General features: G+C 48.1%; 1 long non-coding RNA gene across 2 annotated transcripts in view; it reads left to right on the forward strand.

The window, feature by feature from the left end:
* LOC105723532 (uncharacterized) overlaps positions 1-20,114 on the forward strand; it is a 97,514-nt gene that overhangs the window by 65,398 nt on the left and 12,002 nt on the right. For both annotated transcript variants that reach the window (XR_001108843.2, XR_010336736.1), the window contains one exon: positions 13,537-13,649. This is a non-coding gene — a long non-coding RNA (uncharacterized LOC105723532). The remainder of the gene's footprint in view (positions 1-13,536; positions 13,650-20,114) is intronic.

Consider the following 20,114-nt stretch of genomic DNA (forward strand, 5'->3'; position numbering starts at 1 on the left):
GAAAGCTGCTTACCCATCCAAAGTCAGGAAGCCTAAAGAGAAAAGTACGCCTGGGCCAAAATAGCTGGGGTGGGACTGGGGGCCAGGAGGAGGCCGAAGACAGAAGAGGCTGGCCTCTCTCGGGGGCTGTCCCTATACACGCCCAGCACAGATGGACAGAGGACTCCACTCAGCTTCTCATCGGGCTCTCCTCCCCCATTGCCCCACCCCCACTTCCCAGTGCAACCAACCTCTCCTTGCCTGGGGCCACTCTGCCAATAGAGGCTTCCCATCCAGGCCCTTGGCCCACAGAGAGAAAGTCTGAAACAATGCCTCTAAACTGAAAACATTTTTGTCTTTCTCCACAGAACAATGGCCATTAACAGGCATGGAAATGGAGCAGAAATGGAATGAACCCTAGGGGCCTGGGAGCCTGGAGGGGTGTGAGAGTGGGGAGGGGATTGGGGAGACAGGGGACAGAGGAGAGCGCCTGCCCCCGCCTCCTCACATCATCCCCTGTACCCCCGTCTCTAATGAGGTGCTTCTGGTGGCACATGACTTCATTGCAAGCACCACTTAACCACCCACCCCATACTTTCATGAAATTCTTGGGGGCTGCACAGGTGCCTCCCACCCCAGCCATGCCCTGGGCACTCACCACATACCAGGAAGTCCAGGAGCTGCAACAGGAAGACAGCTTAAAACGACCCCACCAACACCCCAAAGTGGGTCTCCCAGTTCCCTGAGAAGGCCTGGATGCCCTGCTGAAGGGTGAGCAGGGCCATGTGGGTGACCTGGAGGACCCAATTCCCTGGCCATGGGAATCCCCAGCCTGGGCTCTCTTTGCGGGTAGCTGAGACAACGAACCCCCACCCAGAGCAAGAGAGGACGCATTTTTTCTGTGGCCACAAGCCACTTTGATGGGTCCGCCCCACTGGGGAGCAACTGAAACCTCATCCCACCCAGCGCGGCCTTTGTCTGCACTACATATTTGTCTTATTTGGAAGATTTTTGTGGGTTTTCCTGTCTTTCTCCAGCACTCACTGCCCTGAGGGAGACGAAGGCCATGGCAGAGCTGAGGGAAGGGAGTGTGAGGCATTCTTGGGGCGCTGTGCCTGGTGGTCTGCAGCACATTTGGGGGTGGAAGAGAAATCTGCTCCACACACCCTCAGCACTCCAGTGATGCCCTGGCCCCGGGCCACACTGTGGGCCTTGCCTGTCCTCTGTGGACTTGTGCCCCTCCTGGTCCTCCCAGGGCTGTTTCCTCTCCGTCTTCTCCTCTCAGCCTCCCCAGGCCGCTCTCTGATACTCCAGTTTATTCCCTCATGTTCCATCCCTCCAGCCAGCTTGGCACCTCATCGTTTCCTACCTCCCCGCTCTGGGGACCCTCCCTTTCTACCTGTCTGAATTCTGAAGACTCTCCCAGGGCTTGTTCCCCCATCTTGCCTCTTGGGCGCCTCCCTGGACTACTCTAGCACTTGGCAGAATCTCCTCCTTCTAAAATATAAAACTATGTGTTTTCTTTTTCTTTCTTTTTTTTTTTTGAGACAGAGTTTCACTCTTGTTTCTCAGGCTGGCGTGCAATGGCACCATCTCGGCATGATCTTGGCTCACCACAACCTCCACCTTCCCAAGTTCAAGCAATTCTCTTGCCTCAGCCTCCCGAGTAGCTGGAATTACAGGCATGTGCCACCACGCCCAACTAATTTTGTATTTTTAGTAGATGGGGTTTCTCCATGTTGGTCAGGCTGGTCTCAAACTCCTGACCTCAGGTGATCCGCCCGCCTTGGTCTCCCAAAGTGCTGGGATTACGGGCTTTAGCCACCACGCCTAACTCCTAAAAGTATGTGTTTTTCTATCCTTTCTGTGATTCTAAATACACCCTGCTCCATACCACCTGCCCAGGAGACAGAGGCCAGAGGCCATGGCTTTTGTTCCTTGGCCTCCAAGTCCCATCCTGCCTTGTACAAAACAATTGCTCAAGTAGTATTTTTTGGTTTGGGGCTCATTAAGGGCTAGCCATGAAATTATCAACAAATTAGAGAATTTCAGTGATGGAAGGGACCTAAGGGCTTGAATTCCTGCTAAGGGGTGTCTGGCTTCAGCTCACATGCCTCTAGTGACAGGGATCTGACCACTTCCTGGGGCAACCCATTCCCTTGCCTCTAACTCTGACCATAAGAAAGTTCTTCCCTATGTTCAGCTAAAACCTGCTACCCTCTGGCTTTCCCCACCCGACTCCCAGCTAGGCCACATCAAACTATTCCAGTCCTCTTACCTCACGACCACCCTTCAGATATTTGAGGGCAGCAATCTCCTACCTCTGCAGTCTTTCCTTTTCCAGGGGGAAATGCCTATAGTCCTAACCTTCAGTGCCCCAATGCCCCTGATGACAATGGACTTTGGATATTCCCCTCGCCCCTGTGCTGGGCCTCTTCCAAATCCCCGCTGAACTCATTCTCCTAACAAAACCCCCCTTCTTTGTGAGTTAGGATGGATGTTACAAGCTTTCAGATGGGGCTTGCCTCCATGTAATGATTAGAGATGTCCTAAAAGAAGGAAATCACTCTCTCACAGGTTTTTAAAAAAATGAGATGGCTGGGCACAGTGGCTCATGCCTGTAATCCCAGCACTTTGGGAGGCTGAGGCAGGTGGATCACGAGGTCAGGAGTTTGAGACCAGCCTGACCAACATGGTGAAATCTCGTCTCTACTAAAAATACAAAAATTAGCTGGGTGTGGTGGCGCATGCCTGTAATCCCAGCTACTCAGTAGGCAGGAGAATCGCTTGAACCCAGGAGGCGGAGGTTGCAGTAAGCTGAGATTGCACCTCTGCACTCCAGCCCAGGCAACAGAGCGAGACTCTGTCTCAAAAAAAGAAAAAAAAGGAGATCCTGCCTTCCCCTTTCCTTAGGTGGCAGAATCTGATAACCAATTTTACATGCACATGTCAGCGGAGGTAAAGCTGCCACACACCTAAAAGGTTGTCTTGTGGGTCATTTGTGTACATTTTAATATGGCTATTCCAGAGGGACTACCAAATGTTTTAAACCAAAGGGGTGACTCATGGTGGCATTTCAGGCCAGTGAAATATTTTGGGAGAAGCAGGTCTTGTGGTGCCTGGCCTGCCTCTGCCTTGGCTCTCTCTTGGTGATGGAGAGCCTCCAGCCCCAAGTATATTGGCATTAGGACCAAGTACTTCCCAAGATGCTGGCTGCCCCTCCAGACACTGGCCCTCATAGCCTGTGCTAATGATTGAAACTTATGCTTTCCTGCATTGTATAGTTGACTATCTTTCTTATGTATCTTTTTCTTATAGCAGATGAAGGACTCCTTGAAAGAAGTGGCAGGTATCTCAAAAATATTCTTATCAATGTTCTGTATCTTGATCATACTGTTATTTACACAAAGGTATGCATTATTGAAACTCATCAAACTGGACACTTTAAGTCATGGGTACCCAACCCCCAGACTGGTACCTGTCCTCAGCCTGTTAGAAACTGGGCCATAGAGCAGGAGCTGAGCAGCAGGCAAGTGAGCATTACCATTATCTGAGCTCCATCTCCTGTCAGATCAGTGGCAGCATTAGATTTTCACAGGAGCACAAACCCTATTGTGAACTGCGCATTGAGGGATCCAAGTTGCATGCTTCTTGTGAGAATCTAATGCCTGATGACCTGAGGTGGAACAGTTTCATCCTGAAACCACTCTCACCCCATTCCTTGTTTGTGGAAGAATTGTCTTCCACAAAACTGGTCCCTGGTGCCAAAAAGGTTGGGGACTGCTGCTTTAAGTGGTCGCATTTTATTGTATGTGAATTATACCTTGATTAAGGTGGTTTTTAAAAAACGTTTTCATATCCCTTAGAGAGTCTGGAGTCACATCCTGCTGATACCTGGGTTCAACGTGCATTTGTGGATTGATTCTTTAGTTAAGCTCTACCCAGAGCTATAGCCAAGAGCCATTTTAGCTTGTATTCTCAACCGCCGTCTTGACGTGGCTCCTCAACAACCAGACTGAAATAGAGCTCTCTATTGACTGGCCTTGCCTCCAACCTGGTCCACCTACCTGGTGGCTCAGGCCCAAATCCCAGGAGACACCCTTGATTCCTCACCCTGCCTGTCTTGCAGGATTGCTTTAATACGATTACTGGCACCACTAATACTGCTGCAATTACAGTTCCCTCATACACCTGCCCCCAGCCTAGTCTTGCCAACTGCTTACTTGGAGAATTGAAGGCTTCTTGTTGGCCTTCTGAATGCAGGGGCACTACTACCCAAGGGTGATTCACCAGACCAAGGCTGTTGCCCTGAGCCTTCCAGCCTGAGGGGCCACCACCTTTGAGCAAAGGTTCTAACCATCCTGTCTGAGCTTGGCTCAAGGCATTTGGGCCCTCAGATGCTGGGCCTTGCCCTTCTGCCCAAGCACCTGGCTTCTTTGTCTTGTCATGAGCTTATTAGCATGTTTTTTAAAAAGAAGACAGTGGTTTCCTGTGGGTAAGAGAAACCAGCCGGGGTCCCTAAGTGATTGCAGTGGTCAGAACCCCCTGCTCATCCACAAAGGACATATAGCTGAAGTGAGAAGCAGTAAGTAGCAGAAGCAAAAGTGTGTCAAGCCACTGAGATACTGGGGTTTTTACTGCAGCATAATCTAGACTATTCTGATACATACCTTTTAGTGTATCCATAATAATTCAATTAAAAAATTAAATGAGGAAAATATCCATACCTTTCAGTCAAGTTCTAAGATATGACAAGAGAAGAGGGGCTTAAGAGAGTGAGAAGGCTGCATTTTCATTGCTGTTTCCCAAAGGAAAAAAAAGACATTTCCTAGCTCCCTTTTACCTCTTGGGTGGTAGCAGCAATGAATTCAGGAAGACTTCTCTGGCTGGGGTGTCCCTGGCATTTCATTACACCTCTCTTGGAAACTCATTTAGCGCCACTGTGCTTTCTCCTGGCCAGGCCTCAGCTTCAGGAAAAAAGCCCAGCAATCCCTAGGCATTAGACACCTGCAGGGCAGACTTGGTTTTGGCACATTGTCTGGGCTTCTAAGCCCCCCACCCGCCCTAAGCTGCAGCAACATCAGCCAGAGCAGATACATAAGATCAGAGCAGACAGGATGTGAGGGAGTTGTCGCCTTAGATGCCTGGCAAGAATGTGAACCTGGGCTCCCGGGAGCATGGGGCTGGATGGCTCTGTCATGCAGTCTACAGCCCACTGACACTTCAAACACCAGCTTCCTGCCTTCTTGCCTCCGGAGGAAGCATTCCTGGATTACCTTGCCTGGAAGGGAGGGGAGGAGGAGCTGCAGATAATACCTGGATTTCTATGGTGCTTTTCTTCCTAATGGTTCAAAAGAAATCCCTTCTCTGATCTCCTATGGCCTTCCTCAGAAACAGGGCAAGGAGAGGAAGACTCTCATTTCCCACTCCAGGTAAGGAAATGGGGGTCCAGAGAGGGTAAGCAAATGTTCTGAGGTCATACAGCAAGACAAGAATATGATTCTGGTGGGAAAGGGTCTATGTCTCCAGACCCCATCTCTCCCCAGCCCCAACCCTAGGCCCACCCTTCTGGGCTGGCTGGCCCCCATATGTGGGCAGCAGCCTTAGTGCTCTCAATTGCCTTTGCAGAGGGGTGAGATGGGCCCCAAGTGTCCACTCAGCCTGTCCAAGGCCTGAGTAGAGAGGAGGAATGGGGAGAGGCTAAGGGCAGCTTCCTCAACCCCCAAACAGAGAGCAATGATGACATGTTGGCCATGAGCCCCGTGGTCCTGCCACTGGGAGGTGAGGCCAGGAGGCTTCCAGAACACCAGGGCTGAAGAGGCTCCAGATAATGCAACTGGGGCAGCCTCTGTGGGTGGAAATGACATTTCTTGACTTTAAATAGCTCCATCTCTGGAGCCCCGGAGCCTCAGCAGGGCTATTAATTCCTGGACTCCTGGGGCTGCCTAGCCCGTCATTCTGTTTGCACAAGTTGTGTAAGATCTCAGGCATTTTCCTGCCACCCGTCTCCCCCACCTCCCTTCAGGTTTCCTGTGCGATTTCAACAAGGGGTTAGTTTATTTCCAGTTGCAAGCCTGGGATTCGAGCTGACCACATACATATTTTGTCCTTCTTACAAGTGACACTGCTCAAGTCAACAGCAAACTCTTGAGGGTTTTCTTTGTAACCTGGTGTCTCTGTAATGAAAGGTAATGTGTATGTGAATGGATGGCAAAAATAGAGGCCATCTCTATGCATGCAAGTGTGTGTGTGTATCAAGTTAATTAATTAATCGATTGATTAATCAAACCCCCATATTATTTTTGAGTGCTTACTGTGTGTCAGGCACTAGGCTAGCACTGGGTACAAAGGGTAAACAAGAGTCCTAACTGATTTTAAAAAAAAACAAAAAACTGTTACCACCTCCGGTCCTGCCCCTGGTGGTGTCTCCTGGCCCACCTGGGCATCCCTGACAATAATTCCCAACATCTCTACATCCTGCTCTCCCTTACCGAGCCCCCGTTTATGTGCCATGCTGAGAATGATGCAGAGAAAAAGACAGGTAGGTGCAGGAGGTTCTAAATGCAGAAAATCAACAGATTGTGGTGGCTGACTGGCTGGAGAAATAAGAATCAATGATAAGTCAATGGTCTTGAACTTGGCCTCAAAGTGATCCTCCTTCCTTGGCCTCCCAAACTGTTCAGCCTGAGGACACTTAACTATTAGACCTTTGAGGGCAGATGTGGCAGCTTCTACATATGGGGAGGACACCTGGTAGGTTCAGCATTCCCCCTTATCCCCTCCGCTCAGGCTGGGCATTTCAAGGACAGTCATAGGGAAGACATATTTTTAATCATTATGACCAGTGTGTGTGTGTCTGCCTGCCTGCTATTGGCATCTAGTGGGTGGAGAACAGGGATTCCACTAAACATCCTCTGAGGCACAAAACAGCCCTACCCACAACAAAAAATGATCCACCTTAAAATATGAATAGTGCCAAGGTTGTGAACCCCCAGTTTCTGTGCATCTGATCACTGGGTCCGCAGGAAACTTAAATCATCCCAGTTTCACCCAGACCCATGCAATGTGGACTGACATTCAGGCTAACCCTAGGCCTCTGAAGGTTGTTTACCACAGAGAAAAGCCTAAAGCATGCATGTCATACCTGACTTCATTTATTGGCCATCTGTGATATCCCAGGTTACTTATATAAATTACTGCTAAGCTCTTCCACAGCTCTAAAGAGACAGGTGGGACAATCATCATTATCTCCAGTTGCAAGCCTGGGATTCACAGGTGAACACACTGAGGCTCAGAGAGGTTAGATAAATTACCCAAAAGCACACAGCTTATAAGTGACCCCAAAGCCCACCCCCTGTTCTCTATACTGTTACTACATGTATGTGCTTATAGTCTCATCTTTTGAAAGCTCATAATTGGGTGTAACAGATGAAGGAACTTTCTATTATCTAGACCTTTCCATAAACTCCAAGCACCTCCTTCCCTGGCCGTTCTGGGCAAGTGGGAATCTCCATGATTAAAGCATGTAAATATGTACCAAGAGGATGCAGTTGCTGGAAAAGCAAAGCCCATGGCCAGCAAGCAGATGAAAATTTGCTCAAGTTTTTAAGGGGTTGGGGAAGAGCAAATTAAAGTAACGGTGAGATACCTCAGGGTAGTCTCAGAGGACTGAGAAATCACCAAGGGCTGGGCCATTTATTTGCTGCTGGGGTGTGGGGGAAAAAGCACCCTCATTCATTATTGGCCAGGACGTGGACACGGTGTTAGACCTTCTGCAAAAGCAATTGGAAATATCTTCTAAAATTAAATCCAGGACACTTCAGCCTAGCAATCCAACTTCTGGGCACACAAAGATATGTGACAAGGACTTTTATCACCCTATTGCTCAAAATAGCAAAAAACTGGAAACAGTGGATGCCTGTCAGAAGGGGGTAGTTGAATAAATTATCTACACCATGGGGGTGAGGAGAGAGGATCTGCTGCAAAGGGGCGGAGGAACTTTAGAGTGAGGGAACTGTTGATTGAGTACAATTACCCAAATTCATCCAACTATAAACTTGAAATGGGTGAATTGTATTGTATGTAAATAATAATTTTTAAAGAAAAGACTGCCATGCAACCATACCAGTCCCTATGAGGCATTCATGGACAAGAAAAGATACAGAAAAATCTCTAACAATATCCCATTTATATGCCTTTGTGTATATGTAAATGTATAGTGAGATGTTTGCATATGTTTATATGAACATGGAGAAAAATACAGAAAGGTTCATTTTAGGCTCTTGGTATGAGATACCCGGAGATGGAGGGTAAGAAAAGTCAAGGAAAAAGAAAAGGAAAAGAAAAGAGAACAGACTTAAAACATATGTGTGATATGGAATGTATGTATTTATGCAACATCTAAAGGTGTGTTAGATCCGAGTTGGAGAGGAGGTGCGGGCTCCCCGGGTCCCCTGGGGGCCCCGCGGGCCAGAGACTAGCGCTCGGGGGCGGTGAGTCACAGACAGGCCCGGTTCGGCCGGCGCCTGTGGGCGCATTGCAGCTGCACCTCGTCGGGGGCGCGGAATCCCTCACCTCGAGGAAAGCAGACGCCCGCCGCCCCGGAGACCGACCGCGCGGGGGTTTTCCAGCAGGGGCGGAGGCTCCTGAAAGGCGTATTTGTCAGCCTGGGGAGGCGGCGCGGCACGGGGACAGCGAGACGGGGTGGGGCTGGGGACCCCAGCTGGGCGCCCCGTGGCCGCGACTTAGATCCCTGGCCTGCAACGTGGGCCCTTATTCTCCTGATGCTGGGTGAGAGGCCCACAAAGCTCCTACTCTGAGCAGAGACGACTACCGCCTGCACGGGGTCTGGAGCTCAGTGCCCAGCGTGCCACAGGATTTGTGCACAGTTTTGCGTCACTTTAGAGCCTGAGAACAACTCTGGCAGGTCCTGGGATTTGCCTGCGTTTGTGGCTGGCTCCTTAGGGCCCAGCAAGGAGCCTGGCACGTTGCAAACGCTCAAGAAACATTTGCATGGTGAATGACAAGGGCTTTCGGCAGACATTGCCAGGGAACATCAGGCTGAACTCTGGGCTCCACAGCCACACCCTCCCTCCGGAACCCCTTGTGGACTTCCTGTACCGTTAGAATCTTACTTGCTTGATGGGCTTGATCATTAGGTTTCCATAGCTGTGTCCAGCCTCCTCAGCCAGACAGGGAGACCCTGAGTGCAGGGACTGCATCACACATGTGACCACTTCCCAGAGCACAACTGCAGGCAACCCAGCACACAGTAGGTGTCTTTCACCAAAACACTATGACAGGGCAGAGAAAGAGGATGCTTTGGGTCCAGTGGGTCTCTCTGTGCCCCTGAGTAAAAATCAACTTAGGTCTCAGAAGCTCTGTTTTTTGTACCAAGAGAGAAACTAAGAAATATAGCCTGAGCTCTGGGCCACTCAGGAGGCTGGTGGCAGGAGGGCAGGAATATGACATAACTTTGTAGCTTAAAAAAACGAAAAACAACAACAAAACTAGAGCACTAGTTTCAGGGCTAAGTCAAGAGGGCCAAGACGCCTCTCTTGTTCCCTTGTCCTGGGCTGTTTGCCAGGAGAGAGGAAAATGCTTCCAGAAAGTCCAAGTCCAGGTTTAGTGGCTCCAAGGGAAAGAGTTTTCTACGTGGAACTAAAGCAAGAACTAGGTCATAAACCAGAATCTTCTAATTTCCTCCATGACCAGGGTTGCAAGTAAGAAATGGGGTGATGGAAAGAATACGGGACTTGAAGTCAAAAGGTCTTGATTTGAGCCATGGTCTCAGCCTCTTATATCAGCCCTGTGACTCTGGGAAAGTTCCTTGGCTTCTCTGAGCCTCCATTTCCTCATCTGTAGCCTGGGGATAATAATCCCATGACAGTCTACTAGTGGTTGGGTGAGTACCTATCTCAGCTCATGACACACAGCAAGTCCTCAGTAGAAAGCTGTGGGTCAAACAGATAAGTGTGTAACACTACTCACTGTGGCATTATTCACAACAGCCAAAAGGCAGACACAACCCAAATGTTCATGAGCAGATGAATGGATAAATAAAACGTGGTACATCCATACAATGGAATGTTTTTCAGCCATAAAAAGGCATGGAGTTCTGATCCATGCTAACACAGATGAACCTTCAAAACATTATGCTAAGTGAAAGAAGACACAAAAGTACAGGTATGGAGTGATTCCACTTAATGTGAAGTATCTAGAATAGGCAAATTTATAGAGATAGACAGTAGATTAGAGGTAGAAATGAGGAGTCATTGCTTAATGGCTACAGTGTTTCTGTTTCGGATGATGAAAAAGTTTTGGAAATAGATTATGGTGATGATCGCACACACTGAATGTAATGATGCCACTGAATTGTGCACTTTAAAGATGGTTAAAATGGCAGAATATATATTATACATATTTCACCACAATAAAACACTTTTCAAGAAAGACTATGGAACCTGATTGTGAAAAGAAAAGTTCTGCTTTTGGCAGCACTTTTGTGGTCGCTCCCAAATGGAAACAGCCCAGATGCCCATCTATAGCAGAATGGATGAATGCCTTCTGGAATGTTACGCAGTTGTGAGAATAAATGACAACCATACACAACACGCTGAGTGAATCTTACGGACATAATGTTGTGTGAAAGAAGCCAGACACAAAAGGCATCCTGTATGCTTCCATTTATACAAAGTTGAAAAACAGACAAAACTCATCTGTGATGCTGGAGGTCAGGACAGGGTTGCCCTTGGGGAATAATTATTGGAAAGGGGCACTAAGGGGCTTCTGGGGCTAGCAACGTTCTGCTTCCTGATTTAGATGCTGTGACCCGGGTGTGTGCACTTTGGGGAAATTCTTCAGCTGTTTTGCACTTACGTGTTCTTTTCTGTACATGTTTACTTCTAGAAAACATTTTTTTTGAAGTTCTGGTTTGAGTCTTGAGTGAAGGGAATGACAAACTAGAAAGGCAAGCTACAGAACCCTGATTTATACACTCTTAACCTGTGCCAAGCCGAAGGGACTGCGAAACAGGACTTATTCTCTACACTGCCTGTAATTCATACTGCCCCCTCCCCAGGCCTCCAGGCCTCCATGAGCTGTAACCAATTAGTTTTTGGACTCCAAACAGCAGACTGTCTACAGCTCACACTGAGCGGGGGCCATGGGGAAAATGGGGTACAGTGGCATCAAGAGAGGCCCTGATCCAAGCTCACAGCCCCTGGAACAGAAACCCACCATCACCCTGGGCTTGCAGACAGGGAGTAGGAATTTAGCATACTTGTTGGTGGACTGTGTCATGAAAGGTCTTCAAGTGTACCCCTGGGCTCTCACTGAGCCCTCTCACTACCTTCAGTCAGAAACGGGCTGTTTGCAGCCCCTTGGGGTGCTGCTGTCAAGGACATAGGGCCCGGAGGCCTAGAGGAGAAGTTGCCCTTTCTCCTGACATCAGGAGTCCGCCTCCCAGACACCCTCCTGGATGCTGTGGAGAAAGCCAGTCTGAAACATTGACTTGGCCTGGGCTGACCCAAGGTGAGGCCTGACACCAAACAACCCCGTGGTTGGGGTCGAGGGGAGGGGATAATTTTTATTTTTGCTTCGTGACAAACTGCTAAATAATAGATCTGGCTGGGGTTTCAGTTTCTCCCCCGCTGGCTTGACCAATGTGTTGTCCAGTTGACTCAATCAGCAGGTTATTTTGGCCCTGTGGGGACCCAGGCCTTGGTTTCTGCTCCTGAAGGCTTTCCCCTCTCCCCAGGGCATTTGGGCTTCCCTGACAGTTTTGGGTTTGTTTGCCTCCCTGTCTGGGGCCCTGAGGACTGAAGCAGGCAGCACGGGCCTTTGCCAGACTGTAGGTGTTTACATGATGTGGGCGTGTGGCGGGGAACAGACCCTGTTGCAGAGGTGTTCCTCATGCACAGCTATAGCAGCAGCAACTCCTTCCTTCTTTTATGTGTCCCAGTAAATGCCATCCTCCTTCTCCTCCAGGCTCCTCTGCCTTTCTCCCTGTAGAGCACGGCCAGCGACTCTTACTATTCATGACAGCAGTAGCAAAAATAGCAATTCCTTACATGGGAAGAATCCTTAACGGTTTAGGGAGCCCTTCCACAGCATCGTTTCATTTCACTCTCCCACGGCACTCTGCTTGGGGCTGAGGCTCAGCAAGGTTCTGAGACCCACTCAAAGTCACGGACTCATCATCAAGGTTAGAGCATGTCCTTTGATTTCTGGTCCCATCTTCTCTCCTCTGACACGAGATGCCTCTTGCTTTTAGAGACCAGGGCAGAAGGTGCTAGTTGCCACCCCAAATCCACTTCTTCCTTAGCAACAGAACCTCAATTGTATTCAAGGCAGCTTGTGCCCAGGCAAAAGAAAAAATTCCCAGACTTACTTGCAGTCAGTAATATGTAAGCAGAAACCTCAGGAAAACTCTTAAAGGGGTAGAAAGGATGGACCCTTTTTAACTTTCCTCATTACCTAGAATTCAGATGTAAGAGCTGGAGCTCAGCAACTGTCTTGGACAATGTGGTGACTTTGAGGATAAAAGCCACTAGGCTGGTACAGCAGAAATATAGATGGGGTGGAGTCTCAGATGACCAGAAAGCCACCATATCAATCCAGACTCCCTACTCTCAGCCTTCTTTCACATGACAGAGTACGCTTCTATCTAGTTTAAGCCACTGCAATGTGATTGTCTTGTCCTCTGCAGCCCAGTTTAATCTCTCCAGATGCAGGGACCTCGTTTCTGGTGATACACGGTCTCCTCCTCCTCTTCTACTCACTCACATGGAATGCAGAGGGCCCTCTCCTCATAGTTCTTGCCTCTCAGTTTCTACCTGCTGGACTTGGGTCATCAGGAAGGCAGCTTTAAACCTGCTGAGAGTTCTGGAGAATGAGAAGCGACATAGGGCACACTTTCTTTTGTGAGTTTCTCTAGCCAAGCAAAACTAATGGGGGAAAACAGAATTCCAAGCACTCAGCAGTTTGCACAGATTGGATTCTTCTGAGAACCAGTTTACAAACACACACTTCAATCCCCCTGTCACTCCCCCAACATTCCAGAGAGTGGGACAGAGTTCATCATTTTGGGTGTGTTTATCTGCCCCCTATGCCCCAGATCACAGCAGAAAATGGTGGGGTCCATATTTTATGATTCCTATCACATGATTCCATCCCAGTAAAAAAATTTGAGCACACATCCCTAATAGATGCACGTTTATGGACTCATTCCTATTGGTCAGTCCAGTTGCATGAAACAGCAAATAACGGAAAGGCCAGGCAATAAGTGTTATATCTCTGAGGACCTTTACTGGTACCTAAAAAGAGATCAAGGAGAGGATGGTCTGAGGTGGTTTTATTAGATCAAGGATGTCATTACAGACTGGGCTCTCTCTCCAGCTTTCTGAAGTTCCTCCATCTTTTAGTGTGTTGACTTTTGTTCTTAACGTCTGTCCCTTCAGAATCACATGTTAATATTGCATCTGCCTTTTCAGCAGGAAAATGGAGGGTGGCAGCAGCTAGCCGGTCATGCTCTAATACTTGTTGTCTCCATTTTAGGAAGCAAAATGTCTGTCCCATTTCAAGCAAAATGTCTGTCCCATGGTGAATGTGCCCTGATGTCTCATTGGCTATGTTGGTCACATGGCTTCACTGGCCACAGAGGAGTCTGGGTAAGTATTAGGCAACAAGGGAAGTGGGGCTGGGGTGGACTGTTGTGTGGCTGCCCTATAGAGTCTGCTTACACATGAACTAGTGGGCTAATGTTTTGGGTACATTATAAGACCTACATAAAAAATAGGGATTTAGTCGGGCATGATGGCACACACTTGTAATCCCAGAAACTTGGAGGCTGAGGCAGGAGGATTGCTTGAGCCCAAGAGTTCAAGGCTACAGTGAGCTATGATTGCACCTGTGAATAGCTACCATACTCCAGCTTGGGCAACATAGTAAGACCCTATCTCTAAAAAAATAAAAATCTTTTTAAAATATAGGGATTTAAAAAGGTTAAATAAAAAGTAGACATTCTAATGTTACTTCCCACTCAGCTCCTGGGGCACAAGCACCCACTCTGGAAACCACTGGTACAGCATCAACAGTACAACCTCTGCAGCCAGAAGGACCTAGCATAAATCTTGTCCTGTTATTTATTAGCTGTAGCCTTGGTCAAACTCCTTAATCTTGTTAAGCCTCATTTTTCTCATCTGCAAAATCGGAATAGGAATAGAACCAACTTGACTGGTTTTTGTAATTTTTCTAGCATGGCTCTTAGTCTTGTAAGAAACAATAAATATTAGGTAATATGTCTCCTTTCAATAACAGCTTTCCATTCATGGGACAAGAGACGGTGTGGGAAAGAGATAAAGTATGAAAGCAATGGTAATCCCTCAGAGAACATTTTAATAATGCTCATCATTTAAGTATCCAGGTGTTTTTCTTTTTCGTCGCAGCAGGAGCCACATCCTGAGGCTTCCCATCAGGGTACAGCATGGGACCAGGAGTCCTGCCAATACTTCCCCAGCTCTGCCACTATAAGTTGTAAGCTCCAGATCTTATTACTTCCCTCTCTGAGGCCCAGTTTCCTGAGCTAGAACATGGGAGGTCCTAAGCCCGTCTCCCCTTCTTTGGTTCAGGGCACCCAATTGTGAGCCCCCCCACCTATGCGACATCTGCTCTCTCCCCACTCCTGTCCCATCCCACCCCCCTAGACTTGATTTCTGAGGTCCTGCCCCCTGTGGCTGGCCTTCCCTTTGTCTGACCTGTTCACCTATCATTCCTCTCCGAGTAGTTTGGCCCTTTTGAAAGTGCTCTCTTTCCTGGTAGCCTATGAGATTCTAGGGAGGAAGAAGCATGAAGTTCTGGTCTCTGCTAGGATCAGCCTGGTTCCAGATTTTTTCCCTAAACACATTCAGATCACTTTCAGTGTGCCAGGTCTTCTCCAAAGGGCTTTACATTTAAACTCAAATAACACCAGGAAGTAGATACTGCTATTGTTTTCATCATCATCATCATCATTCCTATCTTTAAAGGGAGAAGAATGAGGCACAGAGAGGATAAGTAATTTGCCCTAGGTCACACAGCTGGTAAGGGGCAGAGACACATGTTTTTCCAGGCAGTCTGGCTCTATAGCCCATGCACTTAAACACTGCACAAAATAATAACCAATTTCTTAACTCTGTCCTTTCTCACAACTGAGAGGTTAGCCGTAAACACTGAGCCACTTGAGAGTATGTTGCAGACATCATGACATTTCACTCTAAATATTTCAGCACGTATCTACCAAGAACAGAGACACTGCCCTATATGACCTGAGAACTATCATCACTGATACTATCATCTAATACCTTGTTTATTTTCAAATGTCTCTAATTGTCTTGAGTCTCACTCTGTTGCCCAGTCTGGAGTACACTGGCATGATCTCGGCTCACTGCAACCTCCACCTCCTGGGTTCAGGTGATTCTCCTGCCTCAGCCTCCCAAGTAGCTGGGACTGCAAGGCATGCACTACCATGCCTGGATACATTTTTTTTGTATTTTTAGTAAAGACAAGGCTTCATCATTTTGGCCAGGCTGGTCTCAAACTCCTGACTTCAAGTGATCCATCTACCTTGGCCTCCCAAAGGGCTGGGATTACAGGTGTGAGCCACCTCGCCCAGCCTCAATAATGTTCCTTATAGCTGTTTTTTTTTTTTCTTTTTCAGTATAGAGTCCAATTAAGGACTACACACTGTATTTAGTTGTAATGCCTTTAAAACTTTGAAAAATTGAGATATGATTCACATTCCATAAAATTCCTTCCTCTAAAGTGTACAATTCAGTGGCTTTTAAAAAACATATTCACTAAGTTATGGAACTATCACCACTTAATAATTTCAGAAAGTTTTATGCTCAAGAGAAACCCCATGCCCATTAGCAGTCACTTTCCATTCCCCAGTTTCCCCAAGCCCAGACCAACCACTTACCTACTTCTTTGTTTCTATGGATTTGCCTATTCTGAACATTTCATGTAAATGGAGTCATAAAATATGTGCTTCTTTCACTTAGCATGTTTTCAGGGTTCATTTATGTTGTAGCATGAATCAGAACTTTATTCTTTTTTGTGGCTGAATAATATTCCACTATATGCATATTCATACGGTGGAATATTATTTATGTTTATTCATACATCTGTGAATGGACCTTTGGGTTGTTTCTACTCTTTGGCTATTGTGAATAATGCTGCTATGACACTGACTTTTTGAGTCCAGGCTGTTATCTGAGAGAACGTCCCTCTGTTAAGATTGTCTGATTGTTTTCCTCGTGATTAGTTTCAGGTTCATGGTACCATTTTTTGTAGCCTTACAAATGACTTTCTCTTTCAGCTGAGCCTGACCATGGGCCAGCATCTCTGCTCAGCTATGTCTCTGTCAGGTGCCACAGTCTGGTGGAGGCAGAGCTTCTCACCTCCCCAACAAAGTGGCACTGTGCTCATTTCCACTGCCCACAGTCCCTGCCCCTGCCCTCCTTGCCTCATGGGCACAGAACCTCAGAGCTATTTCAGGCCCCTTCGTGGTAGACCTGGCCTGGGAAAATCTGAGGTCTGGCTGCTGGACACAACTGCCTTCCTCAGAGGCATGAAGGTCATTCCCTGGGCTTGGCTCCTGCAGTCTGGTGGCTTAGCCCCTTGTTTCTGGTTCCCACTGGCCCCCAGCAGTCACCCCCGGCAGAAAGCAGGAGGGAGAGAAGATGCATCACAGGGATGGGCTTCCTGTTGACAAATACCGGCTTGTGGCACTGGGTGTGGTTATGGCTCAAAAGAGCATCCATCTAAAAATGGGCCCTGGCTGCTCAATGGATTCAGAGCACGTGTGTCTTTGAGTCACTGCTGTTTACTTCCCGCTGACAAAAACAACCTTTCTTCGTGGCTGGTTTCCTCTGTGCAGCCCCCAGGAGTCCCACTGCTATGAAAATCTAATCTCTTCCCTCATGTACCTCTTCCCCAGATGAATAGCTCAGCTTTCCTGGCAAGACCTGAAGGGCTGTAGGGACTGTGGCACCATAGCTGTTTGTTTATTCGTTAAAGCTGAGGGACAGGGCTTTTGAGTTAGTTTCTGACTTGCTGTATGGCTTTGAACAAGCCACTTGACCACTCTGTGCTCTGGTTTCCCAGCTGGCAATTAGAGGATAGGTGACTCCATTCTTTGCCCCATTTATCCACCAGCTGAGGTTTATTTATGGGTGAGACAATGGAGCGAGTAACGAGATGGGGTGAACCTCCTTCCTGGGATGGGTAGACATTTAACAATAGGGTAGATCCCGTGTGACCATCCTGGCAGATAAAGAGGTAGTTGTGGGAAGAATATGAGCTTTAGGGCCAGACATTCCTGAGGCCAAAACTTGTCTCACTGCATCTTACTAGCTGTGTGGCCTCAGGCAAATTACTTCATCTCTCTGATTCTCTGTATGGGGGATAACAGTTACAGCTTTTTTGTGGGGTTGATAGAGAAGTTAAAGGAGGTAACATCTATAAAGTGCTAAGGACAGTCTCTGGAATGCTGTAGATGGCCAATAACCACAGATACTGAGAAAGCCAAGCTGAACAGGGATAGCTTCACAAAATACATTAAAATCCTTACTCCTCTGTGTTGGCATTTCTCATGCAGAGATTTAAGACAAGTAATTTACTGTTGCCCAATGAATACCCCCAAAATTTTACTGTTGTATTTTTCCTGAAAGTTAAAGCCCCCTTATCTCTCACCCTCTTTTGTGGCCAGCCCAGATTTCACCTCCTTGGAAAACAGAACCAATCAGAAATGTGTTTCAAAAGGTCCCAAGTTATCTCCAGGATAACCTTGTGGAAGGTGAACCGCTGCAGGCCAGGCTCTGAGCCCCACCTGTGGAGCACTGTCTCCCTGAGAGGCTTTGTGGGTTCTGGCCTCCCTGGTGACTCTGGTGGGCCACCCAGGGGGTGAGATTTCAGGACTAGCCAACCACAATCCTCGCTGTCTTGCAAGCTGATTCTTGATAGTCCATGAAGCTCCATTGACTTAAAGTTTTGATCTCTGCTGGAGAGAGATACCCCTGGGAAAACATATCATTTTAATCCTCTTCAATCATGTAACCATTAGCGTATGTAACTATGGCAGAAATTGCTGGTTATCCCCTGTACCATTTCTCTCCTCCATTTTATAATAGAAGTTCTGGCTGCCCAGTTAGACTAGGGTTTCTCCGCCTCAGCACTCTTAACATCTCGGGCTGGATGATTCCTTCTTGTGAGGGGGCTGTCCTGTGCATTGTAGAATGCCTGGCAACATCCCTGGGCTCTACCTACCACCAACCACTCTCCCAGTTGTGACCAAAAATGTCTCAGGCCGGACACAGTGGCTCACTCCTGTAATCCCAGCACTTTGGGAGGCTGAGGCAGGTTGATCGCTTGAGCCCAGGAGTTCAAGACCAGCCTGGCCAACATGGTGACACCCCATCTCTACTAAAAATATCAAAATTAGCTGAGTGTGGTGGTGCATGTCTGTAGTCCCAGCTACTTGGGAGGCTGAGGCAGGAAAATCGCTTGAACCCAGGAGGTGGACGTTGCAGTGAACCGAGATTGCACCACTGCACTCCAACCTGGGCGACAGAGTGAGACTGTCTCAAAAAAAAAAAAAAGTCTCCTCAGTTGAGCATTGCTGAGTTAGAGATACATTTCCCAGCCTCCCTTGCACCCAGATGTAGCCATGTCACCAAGTTCTGGCCTATGGTATGTGACCTGGAACACTCAGGTTGACATGTACAAATGCCAGGTCAGGCCTTTAATGGGAAGAGTAAGCCATCTACTTCCCATTTCTCCTTCCCACTGGCTAGGATGCAAAGGCAGTGGCAGGAGCTGGGGCAGCCATCTTAGGCCCTGAGATGGAAGCTGGGTGTTAAGGTGGCAGAGCAGCTACAGAGAAGGAGCCGGGGTGCCCAGCCATGTGTAGCTACCATATGCACCCTGTTGCCCATGCTTAAACTGCTGTGTGAGAGAGTAATAACCTGCTGTCTTGTTGGGGCCAGTGTTACCTTGGCCTTTGTCACAGCAGCCAAACCTATGTCCTGATTAACATAATAAGCTGACTGTAGAGACTGACACAAGCAGCAGGGAGAACCAGAATGAATAAAGGAAGGAATGACTGACTGGCCTCGATGGAGCTGGAGCCCCTCCTAAGTCGTAGGCACTGTACTGGGGGCTTTTGTGAATTCTCCAGGTAACTCTCCAAGGGAGGGACCATTATCCCTGTGTTTCCAGAAGAGGAGGCCACGGCTCAGAGAGATCAAGTGCCTTGTCCACATCATACAGCCACCAAGGGACTGAGCCAGGATTCAGCCCTAGGCTTGAAAGACCGCCACCTCCCGCCCACCCCTACCATGTTGCTTCTTTGATTGAGAGACTGAACAAACATGAGCCTCCACCCAGGATGCTGCTGCCATCAGGATGAGCTGTCTCATCATCACGAAGCCTTGCTCCCGTCTCCACCCTACGCTGTCTCTACCCTCTCACACCCCATGTTCAGCTTGCTCATCTCCTAGTGGCCCAGGCTAATCTGTTCTTTGGTGCCTCTGCACCTTGACTCAGGCAGATCCTGTGGCCTGGGATACCTTTAATATCCTTCCAAATCCCTACCCACTATACCTGCTGGCTCAGAGCCCTACAGCAGAACTCTGCTCAGATGTCCCCTGCTCCAGGAAGCTTTCCCTGACTATACCCTTCTCAGTCAGATTGGGTCCCTCTCCTCTTGCTCCCTCCACACACCTGTACCATCCTCTGATGGCACCCACCACATGGTCTGAGGTGTGATGTTTACTGTGAGTGAGTTTCTTGAGGGAGGGACTGTCTTCTCTGTCTTTGCCTTTGCTGATCAGCATGAGGTCTGAAATGTGGCGCTCACTCGAGCATGGAGGGGTGGAGGGAGAGATGCTAGGATGCAGCAAAGCGAGGGACCAGCTCAGAAGTGATCCATCCATTTATGCATACATAATGACAAGTCAGCTGATAGTTGCCGTGAAGAGTTGCCCAGAGAAAAAATGTCCTTGAGTTTTGTCCTCAAAAAGCTAAGATACTAGAATGAAGCTAAGAATAATTCAAATACAGTACACACAAAAAGATGAACTGTGAAGGCTCTGGTT

Source organism: Aotus nancymaae, unplaced genomic scaffold, assembly GCF_030222135.1.
Source record: "Aotus nancymaae isolate 86718 unplaced genomic scaffold, 86718_ANA_hifiasm-v0.15.2.pri h1tg000040l, whole genome shotgun sequence".
Classification (NCBI taxonomy): domain Eukaryota; kingdom Metazoa; phylum Chordata; class Mammalia; order Primates; family Aotidae; genus Aotus; species Aotus nancymaae.